Genomic DNA, 12,609 nt, shown 5'->3' with positions numbered 1-12,609 from the left:
TACTTCATTCAACGAGTTATATGAATCAATTTGCAACTCACCTTATGCCTTTGGATATGAAGAGAATGTAAAATCTGATTTCTCCTCATTTGTAATATTAGTACTCCATAACTCAGACTAAACATATGCTTCAATTTCCTCACCCTCCAACAAATGATTGGATACCAAATCACAAGAATCATCATGAAATTGAATTTTCACCATATGTTGGTTGATATGTATCAATATTTTCCTCAAATAACTCATTAGAATAAATCACTTCATTACTATTACTTTCCTCATCATATGAACAATCAAAATTTATCTCATCCACATGAAAACAAGAATAAAATGAACCAACAATAGACCTTATCTCTTTTCAACATAGAAATCATCATTTGTATTGATGTATGAACTACCATCACATACACCTCCAAAACTTGACATAACATATTTTGAAACTATATCTTCTTCAACATCAAATTTATGGGAAATGACATCACCATATGAAAAGGAAAAATGTGGCAAAGCACAAACAACCTTGGATAGATTTGCATACCTTTCAAAATCATGAGCCAACAAATCTGAAATCTCATCAACACTTAACAAGACTTCATCACTAGTTTCTTCTCCTTGGCTGTGATTATTATTTGGATAGCTTGACACACTTACAAAAACAAACTCATTAGTAATACATTCTAAGAAACTAGAACTCTGATCATCACATACATCTTCTACTTTAGAAAATACCTCAACAATAGGTATCTTAGCACATTCATATTCATCACTAGAAGAAAGATTGTCAATACTATTACACTTTCCCTCCTTTTTACAATCATCATCATAACAATATGAATCCACATTATGCATGTCATCAAATTACTAGTTACTATCTTCTGATTCATAAAGATGAGACTCTTCATTTTCAACATCATTTTCAATGGATTCATTGCATTCATTATCATTTGTAGCATATTCATTTCTATTATCATTAAATTCATTAGCATTCAAATCACTTTCAATCTCCATGAAAAAATCTTGGGATTCAAAAATCTTTTCTAACCTTGACTTTGCTGACCAATCAACTAAATGTGGCATAAAAACTTCTAAGAGTACCATTAGCCATGAATACTCCTTAGGTTTGCAATACACATCAAGATTGATAACTACTAATTTAAACTTCATGTAAATTTCAAAATTACTAAGACCCTCAATATTACCAATTTCATTTCTTATGTGAATGACGGTCTTATTATGAATCTTTATTTTTAGCCTAGCAATATTTGCATGAACACTTATAGGAGTTGGCACAACACTTTCAGAACTAGACCCTGAATCCATCTTTTAAAATTTTAAACTTCTACCTCAGTTTTCTTAGTGCTAAAACCACTAGATGGAGGCACCCATTTTTTTCATTTAACTTTCATGAAAGATAAATACATGAAAATTAAAATACCTTTATGTGTTGCTGCATGAAACCTCTGATCTATTGATTTACACTATGTAAACATGAAATCCTTAACACCATAGATAAAATCTTTCTAGAGCCTCCACCTCCTTAAAGAGGAAAATGAAATCATAGTAGTGATTCACCTTTTGAAATCAATTACTTCAGTAGATAAAAACAACCACAAAAACTATCAATCAAGAAACTTATACTTCCCCTTTCCCAACAAACTAGATCTACCCAAAAATACTAAAAGCCTCTAATATTAAAATAAACTATGCACTGGTGGGTGAACCCACAATAATGGGTTGCACTTTTGTGGGATGAAGGAAATCAAAGAAAATTGCAAAATCTCAATATCAGATTTATAACATGTTTGCATGAACATGTTAGTTATGTTCATGCAAACATAATTACAAAATATGTTCGGCCAAATATGTTTCATATAAATGACCTCACTATTATGTTCACCCAAACATTTTTACAGCCATTCCGCCCTCAAAAATGTCATTTTTTGATTTTTATTGTTCATTTTTACGGTGTGTCATTGCGATTTGGATGCTGGAGTGAACATGTTTGATTGGTTACCCTACCGCATCATTTGTCATCATTCTCATCTACATTCTCATCATTGTGCTATTTGGGGTATGTTTATATGTTATTATTTAAATATTTTTTATGTTTTCAAAGCATATTTTCATGTTAATTTAATATTTTTATTGTTTATTTATGTTACTTAATTCTATTAATTTAACATTTATGAATTTTTTTGTATATGTTAGTCATATATTAGAAAAATATTAATATAGCATTAGAAAAAAAATTTAGAAAAGAAATTAGTGTTAAATTAAATAAATATTAGAAAAACTATAGTTTACAATATTACAAAAACATTAGAAAATATTAAGAAAATGTTAATCTAGAATATTAGAACATTGTAAAAAAACATTACATAAAAAATATTAGAAAAAGCATTACATTTAAATATTAGTTTTTATTAGAAAAACATTAGAAAAAATATTACATTTAAATATTAGAAAAAATATTTAAAAATATTAGTTTGGAAAATATTAGAAAGCTATGAGAAAATAATAGAAAAAATATTAGAAAATATTAGAAAAAATATTATAAAATATTATAAAACATTAGAAAATATTTTCAAAAATGCTAGTCCTGAAAATTAGAAAACAATGGAATTTTTTTTTATAAATTACTAATTTAATATTTATAATTTCTATTGTATATGTTAGTTATATACTAGAAAAATATTAATGTAGCATTAGAAAACAAATTTAGAAAAAATTTAGTGTTAAACTAGATAAATATTAGGAAAACATTAGAAAAAATATATAAAAATATTAGTCTTGAAAATTACAAAATAATAGAGAAACATTATATAATATTAAAAAAAAATAGTGTAGAATATTAAAAACTAAAATTTAGAAAAATATTAGTTTTATTAGAAAAACATTAGTTTTTAATTATAAACAATTTTTTTAGAAAAATATTAGTTTTATTAGAAAAACATTAAAAAATATATTTAAAAACATTAGTTTGAAAAATAATAGAAAACTATGAGAAAATATTAGAAAGACATTAGAATATATTAGAATATATTTTTAAAAATTAGTCTTGAAAATTAGAAAATATTAGAAAAATATTATAAAAATATTAAAAAAACAATAGTATAGAATTATTAGGAAAACATTAATAAGTGAAATATTAAAAAAAACCTTGATCTACAATATTAGAAAAATAAATTAGTATTATAACATTGGAAAATATTGGTATTTAACATTAAAGAAAATAAATTAGTATATAGCATTAGAAGATCTATTAGAAAAAAAACATTTTATATTAGAAAATACATTATAAAATATTTGATAAAAAATTACAACATATTACAAAACATATTAAACTTAAAATATTAGAAAAAAAAAAATTAGTGTACAGAAAATTTAAAAATATTAGAACAAGCTAGATCTCCATAACCCTAACACTAATTATAACCCTAAAAAATAAGACTAACCATAACCCTAATCCTAACTCAAACTCTAACCCTAACTTGAAAACTGTTTAACCCTAATCTAAACCTGGAGGTCTGTAACTAAAACGAGTTAATGTAACCCTAGGTAGAACCGTAACCCTCATCTAATCCTAACTAAGTGTAACATAAACACTTAGATCTTTAACTCAAATCCTGATCTAAATCAAACCCTAATCATAAACCCTAATCTAATTGAAAACCTTGATCTAAGATCATAAGTCTAGAAATCAAACCATAACCAAAACCTAGTCTAACTCAAACCCTTGAATCTTTAAATGGGTTCCCTGTATATCTAAATCAAACCGTAGAATCTAACCCAAACCCTAATCTATAAAGTAACCCTAGAAATCAAACCCTAACCAAACCTTAACTCAAAGGTCATAATCTAATCATAACTAAAAACTGAAACCTTGTAATCTAATCCTAAATGAAAATTCAAACCCCTAATCTAATTGAAACCCTAATCTAACGCAAACCCTAGAACCAAACCCTAATCACATGTATACATACCCTAATCTTTAACTCAAACCCTAATCTAGAGAAATCAAACCACATAATCAAACTCTTAGATCTAATTTACTAATTGAAAACTCAAACCCTAATATTTACCCAAACCATAATTTCTTTTTAAATCAAATGCTAACCAAACCTTAATCTTTAAGTCAAACCCTTTAATAATCTAAATTCAAATTTCCCTTTAAATCAAACCCTAACCCAAACCAAGTAAGTCTAGTGTACAATTGTAACCCCAACCAAACTCTTTAATCTAGAACTCAAACCCTAATCTAAATCATTTGAACCCTTTAGATCAAACCCTAATCTTTAACTCAAATCCTAATCTTAGTCTAACTAGATAACCCTAGAACCTAACGCAAATTGAAACCTTAATCTAACTCAAGTTACCCTAACTCAAACCCTAGAATGAAATCCTAATTAAATATGAATCTAACACAAACACTAATCTAACCATGTAAGTTTCCTATAAATCAAACCATAACCAAACCCTTAGATAGATCTCTATTTATAAAACCCTAGAATCACATGAGGTAATCTTTAACTTTCAGAAAACACTTTATTCTGATATATTTTGAATTTTGTGCCATTCCAAATTTATATAAGTATTCTCATATTTAATTTTCACTTAGAAAGTAGCAAGTATATTTGTCTAAATCATCAATCACTAAGTATTTTTCATTTAAGTAGGCTAATCTATGCTTACTTGCATGCATTTTATATAAATAAGCTAGGATAGCCTTACAAAGTTCATATTTTGTATTTCAAATAGATATCAAAGATCAATTAAAACAAAACTTGAGAAAAAAACTAAAGTAGCTAAAAACTAAAAATATTTTATTTAAAAATACTTTTACAGACCTCTTAACTAAAAACTTAAATCCTAATTTTTATAAAGTTCAAAGTTCAAGCACAAACTAGGTAATCTTTAAATCAAACCCTAATTTCTAGAATTGTAGTTCCCTAGATCTAAATCAAACCCTAACCAAACTAGGTAATCTAACTCAAACCCTAATCTAAATCAAACACTAACTCAAACCTTAAGTAATTTGTACAACCTAACCCTAACCAAACCATTTAATGATTTAGAACTCAAACCTAGTCTAAATCATTTTCAAACCCTAATTTATTATATCCTAACTTCAACCTCAAACCCTTAGATCTAGAAATGACACCCTTTAATCTAACTCAAATTGTAATTTAAGATTTCAGGTAATTGAAAACTCAAAACCTAATTTCTTTAACTCAAACTCTAATGCAATCTAGAACTGAAAACTCAAACCCTTTTTAATCTAAATGAAATCCTAATCAAACCCTAATCAACTCATTGAACCCTTTAAGTCAAACCTAGGTACTAATCTTTAATTCCTAAAGTTCTGAAAACTCAAGTTCCCTTTAACTCTAACTCTAACTCTAACTCTCATACATGTGATCATATAAATTTTATTTATATATATTTTACAGATTATCTAGATGTGTGATGTACATGATTACATATATATTTTAATTTAAATTAAAAATTGTGTGTACTAGACTTAGAGAGACATGTTTACATGTTTTTGATTACGGAAAACAAGATTTTAAAGGCCCTGAAACCCTGTACATAAAAAACATTCAAAGAAGCCTAGACCAGACAAAATAATAGCCCCAAGGTGGAATAGGTTAACAACCAAGAATATGTGATCGGGGTGGCATCATAAATAACACATTAAACTTCAGCCACAAAAAAGGTTTATAACGAGCACCTGAAACCCCATGGTAAGACATACCATGATAGACAAAAAAGAACAACAGGCCATAAGAGCTAGGCAAAACAAAAATGGGACAGCCACAAAAGGGACTCACATTTTCCCTTTCGATCTTGTTTTATGAGAATGTAATGCCATATAAAAAGGAGTGGATGGCTTGACCTTTTTATCTTTTATTGTGATCCATCCATCCTCTACCAAAGCAGTAGCCTTCTACTATGTAAAGGCATATTCACCAAATCCATCATTGCCACAACCAGCATCACATCCAGTATGCGGGGAATGAATCATAGTAGAAGTAGGGACATCAACATCCTTAGATGGGGCAACAACATCTAGAGACAGAGCTATAGGATGGGCAGCAGTGTAAGGGATAGAATTTGAAAGAGGGTGAATAGAGGAGGTCACCAACATAGGACTAGTAGAAGTACCATTTTGAGATAGCAGTCATGGCTACAAAATTTTTATACATGTGTACATGTTATATGTATGTATTATATACAATTTACAAATTTTATGTAAATTAGCTCCATCAAATGTTGTATACATATGACTTCACACAATTAGCTTGCTCAACATCTTGAGAATACTGATGTGGTTCCTATTGTGGCTCCTGCTACAGCTCTTGTTGTGATTCCTACTACGACACCTAATGCAGTTCCTATTATGGCACTTGATGTAGTTCCTATTGCGGCTCCTCATGAAATTCATCATGTTGCTTGTGGTGGGGCTTGTGCTATGGCTCATAGTGGGGCTCATGTTGTGCCTTGTCATAAAGCTGATCATGGGGCTCATGTTGCATCTCCTAGTGTGACTCTTGGCGGGACTCCAAGTGGCATAGGTCCTGGCATGACTCCTACTGCAACTCTTGTTGGAGGTCCTACACCTACAGCTCTTGCTGGAGGTCCTACAACACCACCTCCATGCATCAATATTGATGCATTATTTACATTTTCAGAGCAGGAGGTTGCTAGATTAGAGAAGTCTATATTGTCCTCTAATGATGTTCTATATAGAGACATATGTGCTACTATATGTAGGAGTTTATAGGATTTGACTGGTAGATTTAGAGCTCACCATTCACTTACCCTTGACATATTAGCTTCCATATCTAGGGAGCTTAGGGTTGAGATTTCAGGAGCTACATCTTTTGCTGACCTCAAGAGGGTGGCCCCCAGAGATGTCATCAAACAAGATCTCTTTCCATCATATGAGGGTACACAAGATAGGGTGAGAGGCTACTGAGTCACACAATGTAGAGATCTTGTTATTGCTAGCATGATCTATCCTAATTTTTTAGCTGCACATGGTCAATATCCTAATAACAACCAAATACCTCTTTATTTTGTAAGGCAGTAATACACTGAGTTTTGCATGGGGCTCAACGTCAACTACTTAGACATTCCAGATTATTGTAGATAGGGGTGTGGTTGGATTGCAGTGCACAGGGTTTGCCACCTCTAGATGTGGGATAGTTCATTAGACAGAGATTACCTCTAGTGACTCCAGCACTAGTTCCCATTGTAGATAGAGTTGTCATTGCTTCCTAGAGGGGAGCAATTGGCAATATTGGACACATTGCATCTATGGCTGCTAGTATCACATATGATTCTCTTGGTCATTATATTCATAGTCAATGGAGTCATTAAGGTTGACCATCTTCAGAGGCATATAGTAGCACTTGAAGAATAGGTCTCCTCTAATGAGGTATATAAAGTTGCTAGACTACCTATACCAGGTGATGTTCATGCACTTTTAGGACAGCACACACATATGGATTTAGCGTTGTATTTTTTGGAGGATATTTTATAGAGTATCAATTATATTTTTTATACATAGGGGATTCCATCTCACTTAGTGATGGATGCCATTAGACACCATTAGAGCCCCATTGTTCCATAAGGATAGACCACACTAGTGGCATTCAATACACCTGTGCATAGCTCACAACATTCTACACTAGCTTCACAATGCTCTACAGATGACTCGAGAATACAAGTTGGAGATGTTAGGATCATAGCTGAGGGCCTTGATGATGTTGGTGAGTAGTTACAAGGGCTATCTGAGATTGATACTCATCTGAGCATGGGATTTTCATTGTACATGGACATGTCATTCTAAGCCAACACTAATTCTACACCATTACCCAGCTAGTTACACAATCCACTTCACTCATCATTACTATTAGTTGGAGATTGTGGTGTTGAGGGTGGATCAGTAGGTGTCAGAGTTTTAGGAGATGATGCTGAAGTATTAGGAGACACTGATCTTTTAGATAATAGAGGTGCATAGATAGATGATACGATGGAGTCTATTGATCATCCTCCACCTCTAGAGACCCTGATGTGTGTGTGTGTGTGTGTGTGTGTGTCTATATATATATATAATTTATTTTTAAATTTAAAATTTTAGTTCAAATAGATATTTAATTTAAGAACTATAATAAATCATGCAAGCATAGGTCGTCGAGCACATGATTACATCTAGTGTTGGGTCAGGGTATGTACATCAAAGAGATGATTCTATTAAGGCACCTAGTAGTGCGCAGGTACAAGTTTTAAATATTTTGTAAATTTATTTATGTTTCAAACTATCTATATACACTCATATTTAATTTGAATGTACACACACACACAAACACGTGTGTGTGTGTGTGTGTGTGTGTGTGTGTGTGTGTGTGTGTGTGTGTGTGTGTGTGTGTGTGTGTTTAGATAGTTCTAATGTGTGTGTGTGTGTGTGTGTGTGTATTTGTAGGGATCGGTTGATGCACCTTGGCCAGAGGATGTATAGGAGACTCGATCAAAGGGTCATTATGTTCATATGCATCTTGAGGGGTTCCTCTAGTAGTAGTAGATTTATATATTTTCCAATGCATTTATATATTGGAGACTTTCTATATATTCTGGAGACTTACATACACATACATGTATTTTAGTACCTTGATGACATGTATGTATATTTCACTATTTATTTGACTATTTAGTACTTTAGTAGTTAGATGATCACATGTATATATGACTTTTTATATTTTTCTACATACATGTTTATTCAAGATTTACAATTTTCATATGTATAAATTTTAATACAGATATATTAGATGTAGATTTTTATTCTTGAGACGTGTACATGTATGTGTATTTTTTGGTATTATAGTAGAACATTCTTGAGACATGTACATGTATATGTGTATTATTTTTTGTATTATAGTAGAACATTCTTCATGAATTAGATTATAGATTTTAAACTTTAGATTTTATTGTGATCATTATAAAATAATCAAATTAACTTCTATTTACCAACTTCAATAGTTAAATATTCAAAGAAGTTCCAAATTGATCTATGAACCTAATTTATAGTTTTGAAAAATAATAATAATTTATAGGGTGATTGAATTGAACTAATATAGGTGCTTAAAACTACTAAATTAACCCAAATGATTTGGATTACAAATTTAAAACATTATATTTATTTGGAATCATTATGAAATAAACATTTAGTAGGACTAAAGATACATATTTGGCAAATCAATTACTAGGAATAAAGATACAAATTTGTTAAATCAATTAGTAGGAAGTTAGAAAGATACATATTTGTTAAATTATCAATTAGTAGGGCTAAAGATAAATATTAGTTTTATGTGGATAAAAATATGCTAAGTAGGTAAGCCAATACATTATTTAAAAAAACTTTTACAAAATATAATATTAAAAAACACATTAAAAAACTAATTTAAACTAAGAGTATGACCCTACAATAAACTAACATTAATATATTCATTTTTTAATAAACTAATGATAACTAAGAACTTATGATCATAAAATTTAAAAAACACATTTAATTCAACATGAAATTCAATGGTTTGAAAAGAAGTTGATAAAAGAATTTTAAAAACATATTAAATTGTCTTTGATACATATCTATCTAATGATTGTGTAAGTTCCAACTTGTATTGCCTATTTATATCAAGTTGTTATTATTAAATTCATCCATCATACAATTAATATTATTAAATAATATAGTTTTTTAATAAACTAATGATAACTAAGAGTATGATCCTAGAAGCAAAAACACATTTAATTCAAGATGAAATTCAATATTTTGAAAAGAAGTTGATATTTAAGAATTCTAACATATTAAATTATCTTTGATACATATCTATCTAATGATAGTGTAAGTTCCAACTAACTTGTATTGCCTATTTATATCAAGTTATTATTATTAAATTCATGCATGGTACAATTAATATTATTAATTTATATATTTTTTAATAAACTAATGATAACTAAGAGTATGATCATACAATTAAAAACACATTTATTTCAAGATGAAATTCATTACTTTGAAAAGAATTTGATATTTAAGAATTCTAACATATTAAATTATCTTTGATACATATCTATCTAATGATTGTGAAAGTTCCAGCTAACTTGTATTGCTTATTTATATCAAGTTGTTATTATTAAATTCATCCATGGTACAATTAATATTATTAATTTATATAGTTTTTTAATAAACTAATGATATTTAAGAGTATGACCGTACAATTAAAAACACATTTAATTCAAGATGAAATTCAAAATTTTGAAAAGAAGTTTATATTTAAGAATTCTAACATATTAAATTATCTTTGATACATATCTATCTAATGATTGTGTAAGTTCCAAGTAACTTGTATTGCATATTTATATTAAGTAGTTATTATTAAATTCATCAATGGTAATTAATATTATTAAAATGTATGTACATTTAAAAGAACATTAATAAAGTAATAAACTAAGAGTTATGACCCTGTACAGTAAACTAATAACTTTAAATTAATTCAAATTATTATAAAATAAATCTCATAGGTTAGCTTAAACATGATGTACACTTATAACATGTAATATCTTCTCATGATCTTCACTGTCTAGTGTCCACTTGTGGCGTACATGCTTAAGTTTGACTGGATATAGACAAAGCCCAATAGCAATGACTAGGTGGTTGTATTGTAAAACCTTGTTGTCAAGTTGATAACCAACAAAGTGTAGTCCATGTTGGACTATTTTGTCTTGCTTCAAATATGTTCCCTCTATCACAACAAAACCTATACCACAAATTTAAATATTTTAAAATTTGATAGATATAAAGTTATTTAGGTATATATATTTATTCATATATGTATGTGCACACATGTATGTATAATACTTTTGGGGTACAACATTCCATCACTTTCTCTAGCATCATATAACTTTGTGCTCTTTGTAGTACATCATAATAAATAATAACTGACACCTTCATGATTTCTACGCTCAACAATCACTGCAAAGACATCTCCTATGTAACAAGTATACATACATGTGTACAGTATATATAAGATAGTTCAAATTGATAATTAGATAACAAGTTGCGATTAATTTTTATGATACTTACCCACTTTTACCAATCCAGAGATATGATTATAATCATTAGAAATCAATGGAATATTATCAAAATTTTAATCATCTTTATCAAATGTATCAGTAACATTAAGTGGTATTGAAATCCATGCACCTGTATATCCACGTGTTTGATTGATGCATTCTTGATAGTCTTCATCAATACAACTGTCACAAAAACATGAGTATTCTCTTGTCTTCAATGTCCAACTACAATTATCCGTACTCATGACTGAATGTAAGGAACATGTCTTTTCTATCCTCTTGCAACCATGCATGTTTTTTCTATTAACACCTGAAAGTTCATTAAATTGAAAATATGGAAAAATTAAATTTAAACTTCAACAAATTGAAAGATAAAACTTAACAATAAAATTTTATAACTTAATTGCATAAAATTTAGAAAAATGTACACATCCATACCTATTATCTCCCAAAAGACTCTATATGGTACCTATCAACTCATTGTTGATGATGTCGCAACCTCGTCTGATGCAAAATGTGTCTTACACCATTCAAATACATCATGTAGATCATTTACACTAACTCCTTGATAATTAATTTGATACTTTTGCAAAGCAATTGATGCAAGCAACATCATGTTCACCTTTTCCACGGCCACTCTCGAAGAAATTCCATGTGTGTTTTATATTCTCATAGCGGTGATATCTACATAATGCATAAAATAGTCTAGATGATTTGAACTATATGACACATCCACTTGACCAAACATAATGTTTATCACCATTTATGTCTCTTTCTTTCAAATAAGAATAGAACATATTGAAGCAATATTCTACATAGTGAATGTCATGCTCTTTATCATCACTTATATAAAAATGATATTCCTTTTTAATTACTTGCGCTTGAACTGTACTCTGAACACCATCCAAATCTAAGTATGTAACAAACATGTACCATAATAGTGACCTTCTTAGAACAGAAATAATCTGATTGAATTGCTTTCTGATGAACAAAGAAATAGTTCTCTGCAAAATCAATAATTGATACAATCATTCTAAGTTGGAAATTATCTCTCAAAGTTTAAAACTTTTTTTTTGACTACTTTGCAAGAAATGCATGATGAATATAAGGTTGAATCAAATTCTTAAATCTATCCATAAATGTTAGAATAGGTAACTCCTCTTCAACATATTCCAACCTTTTTGTCTCTTTCCCTAACTTTATTTCATTCTTCACATACTTGTAACTTTTGCAATTCATTTTTTTTGTTACATCAACATTTTCAAATTTCAAACCAAATAGAGTCAATTCACCACATGTTTCACATAATTCTTTGATGCAATTTATTTGACCAGATGGATCATCTATTTTATCACATGTAATGTATGATATAAACTCACTTCTCCTACTGGGAGTAGCAGCATGAAAACCATATGTGTCTTCTACAAACTTTCAAAATACCTAATAGTGGAGATCAAACTCAATATGATGATGACA

This window comes from Cupressus sempervirens, chromosome 8, assembly GCF_028749045.1.
Source record: "Cupressus sempervirens isolate cs-2001-9-10 chromosome 8, ASM2874904v1, whole genome shotgun sequence".
Lineage (NCBI taxonomy): Eukaryota > Viridiplantae > Streptophyta > Pinopsida > Cupressales > Cupressaceae > Cupressus > Cupressus sempervirens.
This window is presented reverse-complemented; position numbering follows the sequence as displayed.